This window comes from Canis lupus, chromosome 2 (genome assembly GCF_048164855.1).
Source record: "Canis lupus baileyi chromosome 2, mCanLup2.hap1, whole genome shotgun sequence".
In the NCBI taxonomy this organism is placed as follows: domain Eukaryota; kingdom Metazoa; phylum Chordata; class Mammalia; order Carnivora; family Canidae; genus Canis; species Canis lupus.
In genome coordinates this window covers 14,233,248-14,254,371 of record NC_132839.1, presented here as the reverse complement: position 1 = coordinate 14,254,371, position 21,124 = coordinate 14,233,248, and the positions used below count along the sequence as shown (strand labels likewise).

The 21,124-nt window shown below is 40.2% G+C and overlaps 2 long non-coding RNA genes across 7 annotated transcripts; one reads left to right on the top strand and one right to left on the bottom strand.

Moving 5' to 3' along the window:
* Positions 1-5,824: 5,824 nt before the first annotated feature.
* LOC140612495 (uncharacterized) lies at positions 5,825-15,500 on the bottom strand. The gene is made up of 4 exons (XR_012013689.1): positions 15,215-15,500; positions 12,991-13,076; positions 8,450-8,527; positions 5,825-6,160 (listed from the first exon to the last, which is right to left on the bottom strand). It is a non-coding gene; the product is annotated as an uncharacterized lncRNA (long non-coding RNA).
* Positions 7,761-19,985, top strand: LOC140612488 (uncharacterized). Of its 6 annotated transcripts, none has more exons than XR_012013675.1 (4): positions 7,761-8,025; positions 13,907-14,012; positions 19,361-19,521; positions 19,627-19,985. It is a non-coding gene; the product is annotated as an uncharacterized lncRNA (long non-coding RNA). The 6 variants fall into 6 exon arrangements; XR_012013674.1 differs by having other exon boundaries at positions 7,762-7,917; positions 19,627-19,981; XR_012013677.1 differs by having other exon boundaries at positions 7,764-7,917; positions 19,418-19,521; positions 19,627-19,979.
* Positions 19,986-21,124: the final 1,139 nt, after the last annotated feature.

Genomic DNA, 21,124 nt, shown 5'->3' with positions numbered 1-21,124 from the left:
GATCACACACTGAACCAAAGGCAGATGCTCAACCATTGAGCCACCCAGGCATCCCATGCTAGTCTCTTTTTGACTTGATAATCTCTTTTCAACAACTAGACTGAACTTTTCTATAAAGGTTAGATGGGTTAATTAGTCAGAAACCATCATTTGGCTTTCTAGCATATTGTATTTCAAACTTTGTGAATGAGAATGTAGTTTTGTGTGTGGGTTTTTTTTTTTACTACCTCATTAACAAGACACACAGAATATAGCTATCAAGAAATTGGTTGCATATTGGTATTGGCATAAAAACAGATCAATGGAACAGAATAGCGTGCCCAAAAATAATCCTATACTGATATGGTCAATTAATTTATAACAAAGGAACAAAGAATGTACAATGCAGAAAGGAATGGCATTGGGAAAACTGGGCAACTACATACAAGGACTAAAACTTGACCACTATCTCACTCCATTTATAAAAATTTACTCAAAATGGATTAAAACCTTGAATTTAAGACATAAGACCATAAGACTCCTAGAAAAAAAACATAGGTGATAACCTCCTCACCATTAGTCTTAGCAATATTTTTTGGATCTGACTCTAAAGGCAAGGACAACAAAAGCAAATATAAACAAATGGGACAACATCAACCTAAAGAGCTTCTGCACAGCTAAGGAAACCATGACCAAAACAAAAAGGCAACCTACTGAATAGGAGACAATATTTGCGAATCATATATTTGATAAGGGACTAATATCCAAAATATATAGAACTCATACAACTCAATAGCAAAACAAAACAAAACAATTTAAAAATGAGCAGAGGATCAGAATAGACATTTGTCCAAAGAGGACATCCAAATGGCCAGCAGACACATGGAAAGATAACATCACTAAGCACCAGGGAAATGTAAATCATAACCACAGTGAGATATTACCTCATACCTGTCAGGATAGCTATTATCAGAAAGACAAGAAACAGCAAATCTTGGTAAGGAATTGGAAAAAAGGGGACCCTACTGGACTATTGGTGGGAATATAAGTTGGTACAATCACTATGGAGAACAGAATAGGAGTTCTTCAAAAAAATCAAAAATAGAACTACCAGATGAACTATCAATTCCATTTCTGGGTATATATCCAAAGAAAGCAAAAACACTAACCCAAAAAGATATGTGCACCAATATGTTTATCACAACATTGTTTACAATAGGCAAAAGATGAAAACAACCTAAGTATCCAGCAATAAATAAAAGGATAAAGAATATATGAAATACACCCATTTGCACACTCACATATGCACAATGGAATAGTACTCAACCATAAAAATAATGAAATCTTGCCTTCTGTGATAACATGACAATAGGACGGACCTTGAGGCTATTATGCCCTGTGGAATAAGTCCAACAGAGAAAGAGAAATACTCCGCTATTTCACTTACAAGTGGAATCTAAAAAACAAAACAAACGAAATAAGACAAAACCCAGACTCATAGATACAGAAAATAGGGTGGTAGTTGCCAGAGAAGGGGAAAAGGGGCTGTGCAAAACAGGTGAAGGGCACCAAGAGGTACAAACTTTCAGTTCTAAAATAATTCATGGCAATGGAATGGACAGCACAAGGAACACTGTCGATTTTATTGTTTTGACTTTGCATGGTGATAGATGGTGACTAGACTTATTGCGGTGATGTTTGCAATATGTATGAATGTTGAATCCCTATGTTGTGCACATGAAGCTCATAGAATATTGTATGTAATTAATGCTTTAGTAAAAAAAAAATAGTTGCATTCTCTTCTAAAACTGATTTTTTTTTAAAGTATTTACTAAACCATAACAATCAAGCCTTCAGTACTAATTATCATGAAAGAGGCAGTAAGCCTCCTGTCACCTCCTCAGGTATCGGGAACATAAACTAAGATTTTTTTCAATTTTGTTCTGAAAGCATTTAGCAGATAATTAGATGGAATACTTAAAAGCTATAATTTATCTGTTATCATTTTGATACTTCTGTACTTAAGATCCAAATGCTATAACTGTGTGAGCGGACAGGCAACCTGGAACCACAGAACAATCATCGGACTATGGCACAGAAAACCTGTGTACTGACTCTGACTCACTCAGCTATTAATCAGTTATATGACCTTTGTCATATAATGTTCCCTCTCTATCTGGTTAGTTTCCTTGAAGGCTAAAAAATGAGGGGATTCAAAAAAGTGGGGGTTCAAAAAAAGTGGAGGTTCAATTAGTTGATTTCTGGGATTTTTTTCCAGCTTTTATATCTCTTGGTTTCTTAATTCTTAGGCAAGGCACTGCTCTAGGCATTGGAGTTACCACAAGTGACCAAAACAAATACCTGCCCTTAAGGAACTATTCTGGGCACAGGGTACAAGATAAAAGTAAAGAAGCTAATATAGATGGTCAGTAGGTAGGTGGATGGATGGATGGATGGATGGATGGATGAATAGATAGATGATAGATAGATGGAATGCCATGGAAAAAAAACAAAATTAAGCAAGGACTAGAGTATGGATGTAGTAAATTAAATAGGGTGGGCAGAGACCTCTCCACTGAGATTTGGGTAAAGTCATGTTGCCCTTGAACAACACAGAATTCAGTGATCTAGTCCATCAAGTAAGACTGTGTCCAGAAGCAGAAAATAAAGCTGGAGACAATGGGGTACAAATACAGATTCCTATAGGAGCCTTGGAAAAGTAACCCAGTCGATTGATGTAAGTGGAGAAGGTAGTGGTTACTCAGCTCCACCCTCATTGTCATCCAAAGTCGGGGTCTGGTGTTGCCACATCAGCTCTCTTCCAAGAGAAACTGGAAATCGGAATTTTTATGTAAAATATCCTGGTTTTTTTTTTAAGCATTAGTTATTATATCAGTTTCCTAGGGCTGCCATTATGAAATTATGAAATGCCACAAACTGGTGACTTAAAAAAATTTATTCTAACCCAGTTAGAATATAAAACTACTAGTCTAGAAGTCTAACATCAAGATGTCGGCAGGGCCATGCTTCCCCTGAGACTGGATCGAATCCTTTTCTGCATCTTCTTAGCTCCTGCGAGTGGCCAACCATCCTTGCATTCCTTAGCTTGCAGCTGCATGACTCCAGTCTGAGCCTCCGTGGTCACACAGTACTCCCTCTTTGTGTGTTTGTGTCTCTTCTTATAAGGACACCAGTCATGTTGAATTAGGGGCCCCTGCTACCAGTTGACCTCCTCTTAACTAACTACATATACAATGACCCTCTTTCCAAATAAGGTCCTGTTCTAAGGTTTGGGGGTTTAGCCTGCAATGTATATTTTGCAGGGGGACACAAACTTATAACAGTTATCAGTTAGTATGCACTTTAAAAAATACTCTTATTAGCACTACATAGGGTAAATAAATCATATACGTAACTCATGGGTTATTATTTTGTGAGCTCTGGGCTCACACAAAGAACATTAAGCTTGATGCGCAGTGTGGTGCCTGCCCAAGTATTTGCTGAAATAATAAGTGAGTGAATAAGTATCTGAATGAGTGAATGGTAGCATTTCTTTTATGTATGCAAACATCTGGAAAATATCTGGAAAAGGTATTCTATTACCAGAGAGAGATTCCAGTTGGTCAAAACTCTACTGACTGTTCAGTACTTTCTGTGGATTTCTACACAAGTTTGAACAGAGCTGTATAAAATGGGAACTCCTACTTCTACCCTAGCGCTCCCCTTCCTCCTTCCTCTGCGTGGATTTCTCTGCCTCGAGCTTGTGTCCGGGATGCCGCCCAGCTACCCTATCTGGTTTTTGCTCATCGTTAAATGCCAGTTTTTCTTTTTCTGTAACAGAGATTGCCTGTGGTTTGCCCGATGTCCAACCCTCCCCCTTCTTTAAAGGCAGAATGTGATAGCAAATTTGCTCAACTGGAAAATACTTTAAAGCCTGGTTAGCCAACAGGAATAGCTAAATAGATGTAAGTGGCAGTCTTGGGGCAAGACTTCTGGAAAGCTCTATGCTGCGTCCAACTCTCCTGTTTCCTGCTTGAAAGAGAGATGTGATAACTGGGGCAACAGCAGTCATCTGGGGCCTACGGTGACGTTAATAGTAAAAGTTACGTACTGAGAACAAGGGAGTGAAAGATGCCACGTGGCTTCCTGCTAATATCTCGGGCCACTGTACCAGCATGTGGCAGTTTCCCTCCAGACCTACCTTCTGCGAGACGAAAACCAACCCGCCCCCTTCCATAAATCATAGTGCGGGTAATAATTCTGCTTTCTCCTAAGCCCACTCCTCCCTTTTCATTTCTGGTCTGTATTTTGTGCAATGACACCTCCCAGGCTCCTTCTTCTGTCCGGAGTGAGTCAGCCCATGAGAGCTTGAAATACCCGAAGACAAAAGAAGGGGAGAAGCCAGGGAATGTCTCCTCTTTTTTCTCTGCTTTAGGGGACATTCTGGCAGTGGGTGAGTAACTAACTGGCACCAGACAACCTTCTCTCTACACAGAAACCTCCTCTTTGTGCCAAGAGGTCCCAGCTCCAGGGTGCCAGGATCACCGGGGCCTGCCTTCATCTCTTTTTCTGGCAGTGCTAGGGGCTTTCTCCACCTGAATCCCATTGGCTTCTCGACTCTTTCATTAGTGTAAGAAATTTCTGTATAAAATACCCTCTTTTTGACATATGTAGACTGTTTTCTGTTCTCTGAGTGGATCCCAAATGATCCAACCACTTCATTTGCAGAAGCGAGGGAATCTTTGTTTTTCTCAGTTGAACACAGTGTCCAGTTGCTGTATCTCCCTTCAGAATTCATGAAGACAGCAGAGAGAAACCGCCAGATCCTAAAAGCCTATCAACATCCCAGTTAGGACAACAGATCCTAGGCATTTATGGCTTCTGGTAGCCAGATTTCAGCCTTTCCTGAGTTTTCAGAACCAATCTAAGAAACAAAACTAGAAGGCATCTCCTCTTCTCTTTGCTGGCCAATGCCTAGCGTATGCCCTTGTTAATCACATCTCTGTCAAAGACTTGCCTTGGGGTGAGCAGACAACCTAATAAAATGCACATTCTTCTTAGCTTTTGTCCCATGGACTAAGTGCAAGATGAGACCCTCTGATCGCCCCCACAATCTTCCTGTTTTCTGCCCTTTGAGATAATCCATGCCTAGAGCATCTCCTAAATGTGTTCAATCAGCAGTTCACAGTCTTTCTCTGGTATTTGATCGAGAGACTCCACAAATATCAGCTTGTGCTCTCTGGGACCTGTTACCCTGGAGCACAAGCTACATTGCTTTCCTGCTTCTCGTACCAGGGTCCTGGCATGTGGGTGCTGGAGGGGGAAGGCCACATTTGTTGGTGGTGGGTTCTTTCACCTATTCCAGCATTTCACTTGGACGCTTTCCATCCTGCCAAGGAGTAGTTCACCCTTCTTTAAATTCTGCATTGGATGACACAAGAGTCCATAATGCCCACTCCTCCACCTTCTGTAGGAAATCTGTAGAATCATACCAATAAGCCTTCACATTAAAGCATAGTTCCAGATTTCTATTAAGACATTATCCATTCTCTTGTCTTGTAGCCTCACATAGCAATTTGCAGTGCTTGATCACACCTGCCCTTCGACGTCCCTCTTCATAAGAGGACATGCCAAGTACACCGACAGCTCAAGCTGGGTCTACACATAATTTGTCTGTGGTAGTATAGTGGTCCTGGCTTATTCCATCTAGACGTCTAGTTTCCTGTATTGTAGTGGAACAGTGCCACCCCCACCCATATTTGTAAGGTATAATCCATCACAAGAATGAACCCAAATTTATTTGTAGGTGATTACAAACATACAAAGCATTCAGAGGATGGTTCAAACATTCATTTATTGTTGCTATGGAGGTTGCCCCTCAGACTGTACAGAATTGACCAGGAATTTACAGTGGAAAGTTCTTTTTCCTTTTGTGCTCTCTGTCCTATCCTCAGAATATCTTTGCTGCCCCAGTGATCAAGGCAGCAAGATCTGCCCGTGTTTCTAGCCCAAGAAAACAAAGCCAGAGGCCTAAATTCTTCAGTGTACAGCACCTAGAGAAGGCAAACAAAACTCCTTTGCTTATATTGGTCACTTCCCAAAGCATAACTTCAGTGTCTCCATGTTGTCGAAGACATCCCCTCCCCTTCAAGGGCAAGAATGGGTGACAGCAGACATCATCCTGGTATAGAAGAGAATAAGCAATGGATTGATTTTATAATAATGAAGAAAATCCAATAAAGTTAATTTTTAAAAATTTTTTAAGGAAAATATAATTGGAATAAGCCAAGATGAGAAATTCCAAAGCATTTCTAAGAAATATCCTTATAATTAAGGGGTCTTTTTTCCTTTAATCATTCTTTCTCTAATTATTGTTTTATAAATAATATCCTTCAAGATGAACAGATAGACAGATAAACCTGCGGTATTTGGGCAAGCCTATCAGTAATGAGAGTGTGCTAGTGAAAAATGCTTCACATAAGAGTCATCAAGTTGCAAAAGGATTATCTATGAACCAGGAAGCCTCTCCTGACATGGTGAATCTACATTTTAGGGGGAAAAACAGTCTTGTACGTTTTCTTTCTACAAAAGCAATTATATTTCTTCACATATAAATTGTTGCAAGGAACATGCAAATGCTGTGAACTGAAATGGAAACACCGATATATTACTTCTGTTCCAAACATCTCTGCCTAGCTCCCCAATCTCCCACATTCCTGAATACCATGATGAAACCTTTCGGTTGTGTGAAAATAAAAAATGAGATTTGTTCTGAATAATTTGTTATAGTTTTGGCATGTTGTTTGTTCTCTTGCTGTGAAGCAAAGAGCTATGTTGGCCTGGCATCTTTTATTGTCCATTCTCCCTTCTCAGGCAAATGGGGAAAGTGCAGACGTCTGCATACCAGCAAATTTGTTACTGGTGGTTAGAAACGTTTTGCTGTAGCAGGATAGTGGGCCCTTAGCAGCAAAGTTGCTTTGAAAAATAAATGTAATTCACTTTTGCCTGCTTTCCAGAACAGAATTTCTTATTTGGTAAAAATGTCAGGGAAAAAACGCAAGTAAGAAGAATGCATATGATTTAACTCACTTGACCAGTTTATCTCATCTACGCATGTTCAACTTTAAAAGAAATAACACTTTCACTTCTGATATGCATTTATAATTGGGAAATAGAGCATGATATACCATCCTCATGGTGCACTTGGATGCTTCTGGGGCAAACAGCCAGCTCTGCTGTGTAGAATCATAAACCATTCAGGCTGGAAGTAACCACAGCAATGATTCTCCCCAGTTCCTCAATAACATGAAGAAAATTAGGACACCCAGGACTGTCCTAACTTTAGCACTAAAAGCCCCACATGCCAGGAAACCCCTCAGTCCCAAGATGATTGATCATCCTGATATTAGGTCTAGATTTCAGATCCTCGGATTACTGACTCAATGATGTTTGTATCACACATCTTTGTTTTTACGGAGATTCTAGTTCTACCTTTAAAGACAGCTTGTAAATAAGTTTAAGTGCTAATTATGCATTCCTCCTCTATTTAAGGAGTGAAATAAAAATTTTGGTTTTGGTTTCCCCATACAGTTTTTAGAGACATGCCCTAAATATGTTTCCCTTCGTTCTCTCTTCTGTCTCTCTTTTTATTCCTGGAAAGATGTAGATTTGTGTTGTTATGCATGGCTTAGGCTGATAAATCAAATCAGTAGACATTTCAAATAAACAAACAAAATGAATTTGAGAGGTTATAAGTGTTTGCAAGTGTCACCGTGGAGACCAGAGAATGGATTGTCACCATGGAGACTTGCATAAACACTGCCTGTAATTTCTATGTGGAATCAGATATAGAAGAGATTTGGGAAGGAGGATATATAAATGGAGCTGGCAATAAGTATGGCTGGAGTGAGTTGTGCGGGAAGACTGGGGGATGCTAAAGTAAGTTGACAGTTTGAAATGTTTCTCAACTCACCATTGCTCCATCAGCGAACAAGAAAAAACCTTCAGGGAAAAATCCCCACATCCTATAATATTACAGGATTGGAGGTGATTTCCATGCACTTTTTCACTCTTTTGCTGTCATTATAATGAGTTCTATACAGTTGTCATGTGATCATAATTACAGCTGGTCTTTGTTATGTCTTGCCACATTGGTGGGACTGTGATAAACTTTTTATGGTTATTATCACATCGAATCTGAACATTTATAAGGAACAGAGAGAAGGTCCTACAGCTAAGAAATAGGGCAGACAGGATTCGTATGAGGCAGTCTGGTGGAAGAGCCCATGTTCTTAATACTGATCTTCTCTGATAAGAGAAGAAATGTCCTTGTCTTTGAGGCACTTTAAATCTAAATAAGGAAATAAACATAGTAATAAAGAATAACACCAGGGCAACAATATGTATTTCCAGTACTCATACACATTTGGTAATTATTTAATTACAGGGTCATGTCCAGCATGAACCTTACCACTTTTTCTCTCTTTTCTCTGCAGTTATTATATCACTGGGGCTCTCAGTTGCAGAGAACAGAATCCACATTAGCTGGCTAAAAGAAAAAGGATATATTTATTAAAGACACTTTATTTACTCGTGGGATATCTGGGAGTGTCCGAGAGTCATGCTTAAAAACTACAGAGCACAAATTATACTATCTTCCTATTTCGGGGTTACTAGGTTTTTGGTTTTTGGTTTGCTTTTTATTATTTTTTAAGTTTTTAGATTCCAGTCAGTTAACAAATAGTGTAGTATTAGTTTCAGGTGTACAATATAGTGACTCAACACTTCCATACATCACCTGGTGCTCATCACTAGTGCACTCCTTAATCTCCATCACCAGTTCATCCACCCCCCCACCTCCCCTCTGGTATCCATCAGTTTGTTCTCTATAGTTAAGAGTCTGTTTCTTTTTTTTTTTTTTAATTTATTTATGATAGTCACAGAGAGAGAGAGAGAGGCAGAGACATAGGCAGAGGGAGAAGCAGGCTCCATGCACTGGGAGCCCGATGTGGGATTCGATCCTGGGTCTCCAGAATCGCGCCCTGGGCCAAAGGCAGGCGCCAAACCGCTGCGCCACCCAGGGATCCCAAGAGTCTGTTTCTTGCTTGTCATTTTATCTTCTTTTTTCCCTTTGCTCATTTGTTTTGTTTCTTAAATTCCACATGTGAATGAAGCCATACAGTATTTGTCTTTCTCTGACTGATTTATTTTGCTTGGTATACTACTCTCTAGCTCCACCCATGTCACTGCAAATGGCAAGATTTCATTCTTTTTTATGGCCGAATAATATTCTGATATATATATATATATATATATATATATATATATCTTATATGCTTATATCTGATAAGCATATCTGATTATTATCAGAATAATATTCTGATATATATATATATATATCTTATATGCTTATATCTGATATATCTATCTATTGATATATTCATCAGTCCATGGACACTTGGGCTATTTGGGCTATTTCCATAATTTAGCTCTTGTAGATAATGCTGCTATAAACATAGGAGTGAATACGTTCCTTTGAATTGGTATTTTTGTTTTCTTTAAGCAAATACCCTGTAGTCAATTGCTAGATTATATAGTAGTTCTATTTTTAACTTTTTAAGGAAATTTCATACTTTTTCCAGAGCGGCTGCACCAATTTGCATTCCTACCAACAGTGCAAGAGGGTTCCCCTTTCTCCACATCCTCACCAACTCCTATTGTTTCCTGTGTTGTTGGTTTTATCCATTCTGACAGGTGTGAGGAAATCTCTCATTGTAGTTTTGATTTATATTTCCCTGATGATAAGTGATGCTGAACACCTTCTCATGTGTCTGTTGACAATCTGATGTCTTTGGAAAAATGTCTATTCATGTCTTCTGCCCATTTTTTAATTGGATTATTTGGGATTGGGGTGTTGAGTTTTATAATCTTTTTATATATTTTGGTACCAACCTTTTATCAGATTATCATTTGCAAATATCTTCTCCTATTCTATAGGTTACCTTTCGGTTTTGTTGTTTCCTTTGTTGTGCACAGAGTTACGAGGCATTTAAATCAAATTTATCTTATAATGTCCATTAAGCTTTCAGGGAAATTAACTCAAAGGCTGGACTCTGTTGGAGTAACGCTGGCTTCTCTCTATTATCTCTAATTCTTTACAGAACACCTGTGGACAGCATCCCATGGCCAAGGTGTTCTCGTTACAAAGCTTTGGATCAGGGATTCCTAGGATCCTAGGAAGCTTTGTGTTGGGCCAATCAGCCATCTCTGAGAAAGAGGGATTTTTAAGGCTTGCCCAACATCAAGGTTCAACAGAATTTATTGTAATATAAAGGGATATGGGGCAGTCTGGGTGGCTCAGTGGTTTAGTGCCATCTTCAGCCCAGGGCATGATCCTGGAGACCTGGGATCGAGTCCCACATCAGGACTGCATGGAGCCTGCTTCTCCCTCTGCCTGTGTCTCTGCCTCTCTCTCTCTTTCTCTGTGTCTCTCATGAACAAATAAATAAAATCTTTTTAAAAAATAAATAAAAGGATAGCTGTGTCAATAATCTTGGATAAAATCCTTTGATTCAAATCTTGTGGAAGATTCCTTTACAAATTGTTGATATGCACCATGAGAATTAACCTTTACTTTGCACTGATAGGTACTCAGCAGACAGCAAAGTATACAAGACTTTCTTTTTCTGAGGAGAAATCGAAGGACAATATAAAGCCCAATGAATTTGGACTAAGAACAAAATTGTTTAGAATATTAAATTTTAAAATATTGGGGGGGGGGTGGCTGGAAGACTCAGTCTGTTATGTGTCTGACTCTTAGGTTTGGCTCAGTCATGATCTCAGGTTCCTGAGATTGAGTCCAGGGTTGCCCTCAGTGGAGACTCTGTTCCTCACCCTCTCCCTCTCCTGATCTCTCTGCCCCTCCCCAACACATATTCACTGTCTCTCTCTAGAATAAATGAATAACTCTTTAAAAAAAACAAAGAAGTAGGTAATTTGTTTTTAACCCTTTGGATGTTATCAGTCATATAAAGAAACAGTTTCCCTTTTCTCACTGATCATAAGTATATAGCCAAATTTGTGACTTATCTGTTTAGCAAGCACATAGGATCTCATGGCATGATTCTTTCTTTCTTCTTTCTTTTTATTTTTTTAGTTTAAATTCAATTTGCCTACATATAGTGTAACACCCAGTGCTCATCCCATCAAGTGCCCTCCTTACTGCCCATCACCCAGTTACCCCAACCCTCTACCCACCTCCCCTTCTGCAATCCTTTTTTTTTTTTGTTTTCCAGAGTTAGGAGTCTCTCATGCTTTGGCTTCCTCTCTAATTTTTTCCACTCAGTTCCCCTCCTTTCCCTTATAATCCCTTCCACTATTTATTATATTCCACATATGAGTGAAACCACATAATGATTGGTCTTCTCCTCCAACTGACTTATTTCACTCAGCATAATACGCTCCAGTTCCATCCACATTAATGCATGATTCTTTTTTTTTTCAAAGCATGATTCTTAATACACCACACACCAAGCTTCATCTTACTTTTTAATTGTTATTTTCTCTTTCTCTCTTTTCAAAACTATTTGTATATTATCTCACCATGTTATATACATCCTTTTGCACTTAAATCCATTTTTGTCTTTTTTTAAAGATTTTATTTATTTATTCATGAGATACACACACACACACAGAGGGAGGGGGAGAGAGGGAGAGAGAGAGACAGAGAGAGAGAGAGAGGCAGAGACACCGGCAGAGGGAGAAGTAGGCTCCATGCAGGAGGCCTGACGTGGGACTCAATCCTGGGTCTCCAGGACCAGACCCTGGGCTGAAGGCAGCGCTAAACTGCTGAGCCACCTGGGCTCCCCCCTAAATCCATTTTTGGAAAGAAAAAAAAAAGACAAAACCACTGGTCACTCCTGTAGTGTACCCCACTCATTCTTATATGACTCCAGGAACCGTCCTGTTGCCCTTCCTTGAATGAAGTCTCTGTCCTCCACACTCCTAAATCTCATCCTCACTTTGACCCAAGTTTTCGACTGGCTGTGATTTTTTTCCTCCATGTCATCCACCTGCTTTCATCTTTCAGAGATTTCTCATGATTTCTAGTCCCCAAGAATAGCCCATTCTGTTTCCCATCACTGATTTGGGTTTATTTCGCTTTCTGTTTTCTTCTACTATTTCTGGAGGTGATGCAGGGAGGCTGGAGCCTGTGCTCAGTGTGCCATCTTCCCACGGAGTCCCCTTTCCCTTTTTTATCCCAGATCTGCATTTCCAATAGTCCTCTGAACATGCACACTCAGACGTGCTGCAGGAGGCTTAACGCACAACGTCCGAAATAAACGCTTCACCTCAGCCAACTTCTGTGTGTGTGCACATGCACACGTGGACTGTGGCACACACACGTGCCAGTGTGTGTTTCCTGTATAACCAAGAAAGAAAATGTATCCCATCCTTGCTCCCCTCCCTCTCTCATCCTTACCGCCCAATAAATGTCCAAGCCTCTAGTTATACTACCTCAGTACTCAAATCCATCCGTTCCTTGCCATCTTTTTATTGCCATAGCTAACAATCTGGTTTTATTCCTTCAGCCCAATCTCCAAATTCTATCCAAAATGAGATATCTAGGGGATCCCCGGGTGGCTCAGTGGTTTAGCGCCTGCCTTCGGCCCAGGGCATGATCCTGGAGTCCTGGGATCGAGTCCCACATCGGGCTCCCTGCATGGGGCCTGCTTCTCCCTATGCCTGTGTCTCTGCCTCTCTCTTTGTGTGTCTCTCATGAATAAATAAATAAAATCTTTTTTTTTAAATGAGATATCTAAAAAGCCTTCTGGCTGCCAGTACCCTATAAGGTAAATCTCAACCCTCTCCACAGTATCACATGGCATCTCACTTACCTCAGTACTCACTACTCAGTATTCAAAGTTTATATTCAGCTGTACGTCCTCTGTTCTTTCATGTCTCCGAGTTCTTGTGTATATTGTTCATTCTACCTAGAATACTCTTCCTTACCTCAGCCCGTCCTTCCTTCTTGCCTTCTTTCATTCTTCATCAAATATCTGTGATGCACATCCTATGTGTGGGCACTATTCCAGACACTGAACAAAAGAGTTGTTGCCCTTATTTTTAAAATGTATTTAATTTAACAAACATTTCTATAACACTTGCTGTGTGCCAGGAACCCTTCCAAAAGTCCATGAGATTGCATTCTAGCTGGAGACACACATTAATCAAATCAGGTCTTCAAGATTCAACTTAGGTCCTCTTGGACACTTTTCTGAATCTCCCAAGCTGAGCTAAGCCCAGCATGTCCTGCATGGACAATTACCCAAGCATGTTTATGTGGTTGTCTCTGCCATAGAACTGTAGGTTCCCTCAGCAGACTATTCCTTTTATCCCATGAACAGTGTTGGGGGCCTAATAAAAACTCAGTAAGTATTGATGAAACAACCGCCAAACCAAATTTGATCATGTCATTCTACTGTTTAAAACCCTTTAACGAGTCATCACAGAAACTAAACATTTGAGTCCAAATTGCTTAGCTTGGCATGCAGTGCTTTGCAAGCTGGCCCCAACCTATCCTGGCCTCACCTTCCCCAGTACCAAGTCATGCTCCTTTCGCCCTAGCCACACTAAACTATTTCTCATGCTCCGGAAATAATATTGTCTATAACCTCTCAAGGCCTAATATTAGATGCTCTACCTGACTTTTCAACCTTTAATAAAGTTTCATTTGTTGTGAAAGACCAACTCAAAGACCACATATCCACATGTGTCACATATTCATCCATGTGACTTTTCACTCCTATAGCCATATAGTCACATAGCTTTATTTATCACATTATAATGATCTACTTATGTGTGTCTGTTTCCCCTCCATGACAAAAATTATGTTTTATTAATCTTTGAATTCTCTATAATTTCATAGGAGACCTATCATGTCCTAAAACATAAAAGATGATCAGATAATGTTTGATTGAAGGAATTCATGGATAGGGTTGTACAAGCTTCACTGCACTGTGGAGGACAGCCAGGTAAGGACCAAACCTTGGCGTATACAATGTTTCTACAGAAGGTAGAGTTCAAAGTATTATCTCAAACCAAATTAGAGACCTTCATATTCAAATGCTTTATTGGCTAATCACCTATTCTCCATTTTTCTTAATTTTCAGATGTAAAAGATTATTTGTCCTTGAACTGTTTTGTCCTATTTTAGAAGAATAATATGTCAGTACTGTCACCTACCTACTACTTCGTACACATTCCATACATAAGACAATATTATTTCTTGGAGGCAAATCTCTCTCCTCCAATTTAAAATACCTTTAGGTGGTTGTTAGGAAGGGCCATTTTATCCTGTCTCAGGCCTATATATTGGTAAACAGGATGTTGTGCATCAAAAAACAGCAATAGACAGTTGTAAGAAGACTTTTAAAAAAAAATGTAACCTATGTTTTCCCCAGGCCAGAAGAGCCTCAGGCTAAACTGGGGTCATATTAATAGTGATAAAGATTGTTGAGCAGCCCGGGTGGCTCAGCGATTTAGCGTCTGCCTTCAGCCCAGGGTGTGATCCTAGAGACCCGGGATCGAGTCCCACGTCAGGCTCTCTGCATGGAGCCTGCTTCTCCCTCTCCCTGTGTCTCTGCCTCTCTCTCTCTCTCTCTCTCTCTGTCTCTCATGAATAAATAAAATATTTTTTTTAAAAAAGATTGTTGTTCTACCCTGACCCTCACTTAATATTATAGGACCTCAAACTTTTTGCAAAACTTTCCCTTCTGTCCTTAGATATTTTGAGGGACCCTAAGAAATATTTCAAATGTTTCAAAACACTGAATCCTCTCAGCATCCATGTGTAAGGAGCTGCAGCTGATGATGCCAGGCTCTTCCTATCCACATTGCTAATCAACAGGCAGCTCGGACACCTTCCATGGTTCCCGATGCCACAGGCCAACCTCTAACTCTTGGCACCACTTCCTGCTGCCTTTCAAGCCATCCTCCTTTTGTGAGAGTTATCAGTGCCATGTGACAATGCCTTGTCTTATGTACGGTGCTACAGTTAAGTGTCTGCCTTTGGCCCAAGTCATGATACCAGGGTACCCAGATAGAGTCTCATATGGGGCTACTTGCTCAATGGGGAGCCTGCTTCTCCCTCTCCCCCTCCCCCTGCTCATGCTCGCTCTCAAATAAATAAAATCTTTTTTAAAAAAGAAAATATCAGAGAAAACTCAAAACTTACATGTTTTCTCTTATATTGTGAAGTTGCTCTGTTTTCCTCCAGTATTATGAAATTGCTAATGGTATAGAATTCTTCTGAAAGGATAAAACTTGGTATTACTTCATTTACCTTGAGGAGCATCGGTTGGGATAGCTCAAAATAATAGTTATGTTTTAAGACAGGAGATAATGTCATTGTAGGGTGGAGGAAGCCTGCAGGTAGACAGTCAAGGGCTGGTGGTGAAGCTCTGTGAAGTCACCAGGGTCTATTTTTCTGCTCCCCCCTCCTCAATACACATAGCACACCACAGGACCCCAGACTGCTGCAGCATCCTCAGTCACTGTAACTGCACTCCAGCCGGCAGGAAAGGGTAAGAACAAAGAAGGATGTGCCCTTTCTCCTTGAGGACACTTTACACACGTAGAATTTACATATGACATTTCCACTTAACCCTCTATGAGCCAGAACTCAGCCACAATGCCACATTTAGCTGCAAAAGAAGCTGGGAAATGTGGTCTCTATTACAAGTATCTAGATCTTCAGCTAAATCAGCAGTACTGCTACCAAAGAAGAAGTCAAAAATATGTATTTTGAAATAGCTGGAAGTCTCTAACAAAGATACAGGTTTCTTTTGTCTCCTCTATTTATGGACTTAAATCTGGTATGTGGAAGAGGAACAAATCATTGAATTGCTTATGCCATCCACACCAATGTATGGCAGGACCACCTATTGATAATGAAATCATGTTTAGTTCTCACTGCTCTTAATACATTTTCCTTTCCCATCCTGAAAAGTTAGCTCAGCCTTTTGTATCTATGACTAACAGACTCTTGTGCTACAGAGCCAAGAGCAGAAGTAGCAGGTAAACTCAGCTTCAATTTTTGTTTTCAACATGTAAACTCATGGAAACAATGACAGCAAAGCATCTGAAAAAGGAAGGCAGTTTCAAGGTTTAGGGAAAGCAAAACAGGATCAATTTGAGAAGGAGACATCAAAATATCCTTGGGGCCGAAGGGGTCAGGGCTTTAGCCATTCAACAGGAAGTGGGGACCAGGGCCATGCTCATTCATAGCTCTCTGGGATACACAACCTACATGGGAAGGACAATGCGTTGCGGCTCAGGCAGCCAGATGTGGGTCGTGAAGTATCTCCCAAGCTTGGAAATGTTTCCTATGCCCAAGCTGCCCATTTCACAGAGAACATGACCAAGGTGAAGCCAGTAGTAGGATATCCTTCCCCTATATTCTGAATTTACAAGTCAACTGATACTATAATTTAACCTTAGAAAGGTAGAGGCAGCTCCCCAAAATGAGATCAAGGATGAATTTCCCACCACCACAGGCAGTTATAAGCTTGGGGAGATTCTTCTTAGTTTCCAACATAGTGTTTTTTTACACCCATGTATTACTAATATTTACTCCTGCTACAAAGAACAGAGCAGAAAATAGAACTCGGCCTTCCTGGGCATTAACCTTGCGGTATTCTTATGTAGCTTAGCTGTCTCTGAGGACGAAGGTTAGAAGCAGGTTGGAACTATATTGATCACTGAAGGGTGATTCATCCTGACTCCTCATCTGGCTTCCTTGGCTCATTATTTGCTCTGTGTTCCCACATTGATTTAATCCTCCATAGTCACTTTGTAGGCTATAAACTCCATTGGGGGCAGGTATTCATTCATTTTATTCTATGATGGACCATATGTATGTCACATGGCCCACACAGCCTGTCATTTTATCCACTTTTTATCAGATCAACATTCCTGAAATAAATGAGCCAAGATTTTTTCATTTGAGCTGGATCAGTCAGAAATCAGACCCACAGAGGAAGTCTTCCCCTTGACAAAGTTGTAGGTGGTGGTGGGGTTATTTTCTACTTATACTTACCATTGTTCTTTCCCCAAATCTGGGGCTGGTTACAGATTTATATGCCAGAACCAAGTCTCCAAGAGAGACTCAAGGGATTATAACCAGCCATGTTGATGATTTAGTAGATAACGTTCTTTTTTCTGAACTTCAAATGAAACCAGCAGGTTATGAGGAACCATCCTTCAGCTGAGTCATAAAGACAAGCTCCTGCCCTCTTGCAGTTAAAAATTCATGAAGCATTTCAAAAGGCTGTTGAGAATCAGGCTTGGTTACATTCTTTCCCTTCCCTTACTTGTTATTTACATGATTAAATGCCTCTGGCAGCCTTTACTTTTTGGATGAATTATAACCTGATGTCTCTGATTAATCAAGAATAAATGTTGGGCCTGGTTACCACTTGGTTAAGCTTAAGAAAAATATAAGCATCACAGAGAACCAAGCGACCAAACAAAATATAAATGTCAGTTGGTTTTACTGTGCTTTGCTACAAAGGTTGGCAAGCTTTGAAAATTTGCATGCCAAGGTTGTCTCCCAGAGGTAGATAAACATAACTGCTAACACGAGGCTGTAACATTTGTCAGCTACTGTTTTTACTTCCCTGTGGTAGTTTTCTCAACCAGAGGGAACTTTGGTTCCAGGGGAAAGGGTGAGAGATCCCCCTGATAGTGAAAACTGTCTGTATCTCATAACTGGCTTGCAAGCCATATGTTGCTGGTGTCAGCATTAGTACCTTATAGCTGGGTTTCAAGTCGTAAGTTTTGCAACTGCACTATTCTCCAAAATGGCATTGCTTTTGCTACTACAAATTGAAAGAAATCCATCAAAATACTTCTCTGTCCTATGTTACTGAAAGTACAGGAACCTCATTTTTTCAGATCTGTTGATATCCCATAACTTTCTGCCTTATTGCAGTAAAAAATTCATGAACCGTTTTCAAAAGGCTCCTGAGACAGCTTATTAGACCCAAGTTTCTCAGCTCCTTGGCCCTGATTCAGAGGGTCTGACCTGTGGGGAATCCTGCAGATTTCATAACCTTGTCCCTGCTCCCTCTGCTCATGGAAAAGTTCAGTAAATCCCTTTGGTCTGTTTTGTGCTCAGTGCTGACTCCTCCTTCCACAGCAGGCTCATAGTGGTAAAAGGCAAATGTCGGAACCTTTTAGAAAACCTAGAGTTGCCATCCATAACGATAATAGTAGTAGTAATAGCAATAGTGATGATGATGATGATGATGATGATGATGATGATGATGCTACCTCCCTTCTGAAACCTTTCTCAAGAAAGCAAGGAAGCTTCTTTTCCGGAAGTCCCTGGTGATCATCTCAAGTCTCAATGGACTGAATTAGATCACAAATCTATCTTAGAACCAGAAACCAGGTTTAGGTGGTAGGACAATGCTGGTTAGATTAGACCTGAGCCAGGAGCCCCACACCTAGAGCCAGAGGGATGTTGAGTCAGACTCATGTAGAACATCACCCAAACTACACAGGTCTTGCAAGGGTGGGTATGCAAACCCAAACAAGCTGGGATAGTTGCTAAGAGAAAAGGGATGAACAATATAAGTTAGCTGCAATGGCCACAGCAACTAACAATAGTCGTATGCTGAGCTCTCATTTCCTATTGTTACAATTCTAAGAACGTTTTCAATGAATCCTCACAAAAAAAAAAAAAAAAAAATAGAGAGAAGTTCCAATTTTATGCACATTTTCAGATGAGAAATTGGAGACTCACAGAGGCTAAGTGACTTGTTAAAGTCACACAGCCAGGAAGTGGCAGAGATGGTGTTCAAATCTAGGTGGTCAGACTTCAAAGTTCAAACTGATTCATTCTCTTCTTTAGGAAGTGTTTCTAAGCTTAGCCAGAGCACACTGAGGGACACAGGTGTCATCCTGGGCTTCAGAGACCAATGAAGCTATCGAGTCAGAGCCAGTTAATTAGCACAGCTTCCTCCCCACTTGTGGTTCTGTGCTAGTCACCTCTCCTGGCAACCGTTGACCCCCCCCTCTGCTGGGCCCTCCTACTTCCCTTTGCACCTCCCATGAGATCAGAGGAATCACTACACCAGACATGTACTTGACTTCAAAAATTGGGTAAAATGACTATTTTTAAGAATTCTTCCATTAAAACGAATAACTATAGCATTTTAAGATGGTCTTTTCCTGTGATCACTAATAGCATATGGAAGGCTAAGCCCAAGTGAATCTTTCTAGTACCGGGGGATAATAGAAGGCGCTTGTGGTGAGGACTAGACTGGGCAAAATGTCCCATCCGTGGTCATCAATAATCTCTTGTTCTTTCTGTCAGTTCTCAGGGCTTAGTTCTCTGCGTAACCAGTTTTGTGTTTCTGTTTCTTCCCCGAAGAAGTGGGTGTTGGGAATCAAGCCAAGAAGCTGTAGCAGGACAATTGATATACACATGATGACTATGGCTCTTCCTGACAGTAAGATCCTCTAGATCTGTCTAAGGTATTTCATGACATTTTATTTGGCAGGTTGAAAGGAGTGAAATATAGAAAGCTGTCTGGGTTTAGCAGGGAAAGTCTTACCTCTTTATTATTCCTGTGTTCCCAGGTGGTGTCATGATCCAGAATTCATTTTGAACTGAACATTCATGGCCTATATTGAAAAAGCTACATTAATTTCATAAAGTTGGGTCAAGTAAGGATAAAAGGAGAAGATTGAAAGAAAATAAAATTTATTTGGAGTAATAAGCCTACAGATGATTAAGAGTTCTTCAGGAAATGATATATGCCGATTGAAAGGCACTCATATTGTTTTCTGGACTAAACCAGGTTCATAAGTATTACAGTCATATATTTTAATTGAACATTTTTAGGCTTCCATTAAGTTTGAGAAATTAAATAAGCAGTGAGGAGTTGCTACAGTATTTTTGAGATCCTTTAAGGTAATCTTCAGATAATTATAAAAAAGGAAGTTTTTTGAGATTTTAGTACTCGCTTTAAACTGTATCTATCCATTCTGCACTATATTTATTAAGTTCCTCCTATGCGTCAAGCACTAATGCTGGAAAAGCAGTGATAAATATACAACACAGGGGATCCCTGGGTGGCGCAGCGGTTTGGCGCCTGCCTTTGGCCCAGGGTGTGATCCTGGAGACCCGGGATCGAATCCCACATCAGGCTCCCGGTGCACGGAGCCTGCTTCTCCCTCTGCCTATGTCTCTGCCTCTCTCTCTCTCTCTCTCTCTGTGACTATCATAAATAAAAATAAATAAATAAATAAATAAATAAATAAATAAATAAATAAATAAACAACACAGTTCCTACCACTGTGGGCCTTGCCACCTAATAAGAAAGGCTAAAAAAAAAAAAAAACCCATAATAATGTCAAATTTGAAAAGTTCCATGAGGATTGCTAATAGCATACTTAGAATAACAATGTGGGAAGGAAGGAGCAACTTTATGCAGCGTAATTACAGAAGGCTCCTCTCAGGAGACATAGGAAGTAAGGTCTAAGAATGAGAAGAAAGTAGCCGTGCAGATAGAGAGGAGAACAGTTCTCTAGAAACAGGACTTGAAAAAGTCCTGCAGATGGAAAAAGCCCTCCACCAAGATAAGGAAGCCTGACCAGGGGAAAGAAGTTGTATGGGAGGGATACTGGAGACCAACACTTGAAGTATCTGTGAAATATTAGTTCCAGCAGGAAATTGAATAGAGCCTGGAGTCTTAGAAGCAAGGTCAAGGAGGGAAATACAAATTAGGGAACGATCTGCATGTAGACACACATTTTTGAATGATACAGTGATTAAGATAGCTTAGAAAGAGAGGCTAAAGTAAATAGAAACTCTACTGTTGTGTTATCAATACAGAAAAGGAACCAGCAAAAGAGAGTCAGCCCAGCTGAGGAGGGGAACTGAAAGAGCAAATATCATAGAAGCCAAAAGAAAGGAGGGAGTTACTGGGTAAGGAGGGTGGAATGATGAGCACTTACTCTTCTCCCTTTCTAGGCCAAGACCCTAGGAAATGATAACAACTAAACTTTTTGAAAGCCATATACCTACAACAACAAAGAAACCAAAAAGAACTATCACTGACTTGATTTCAATGAT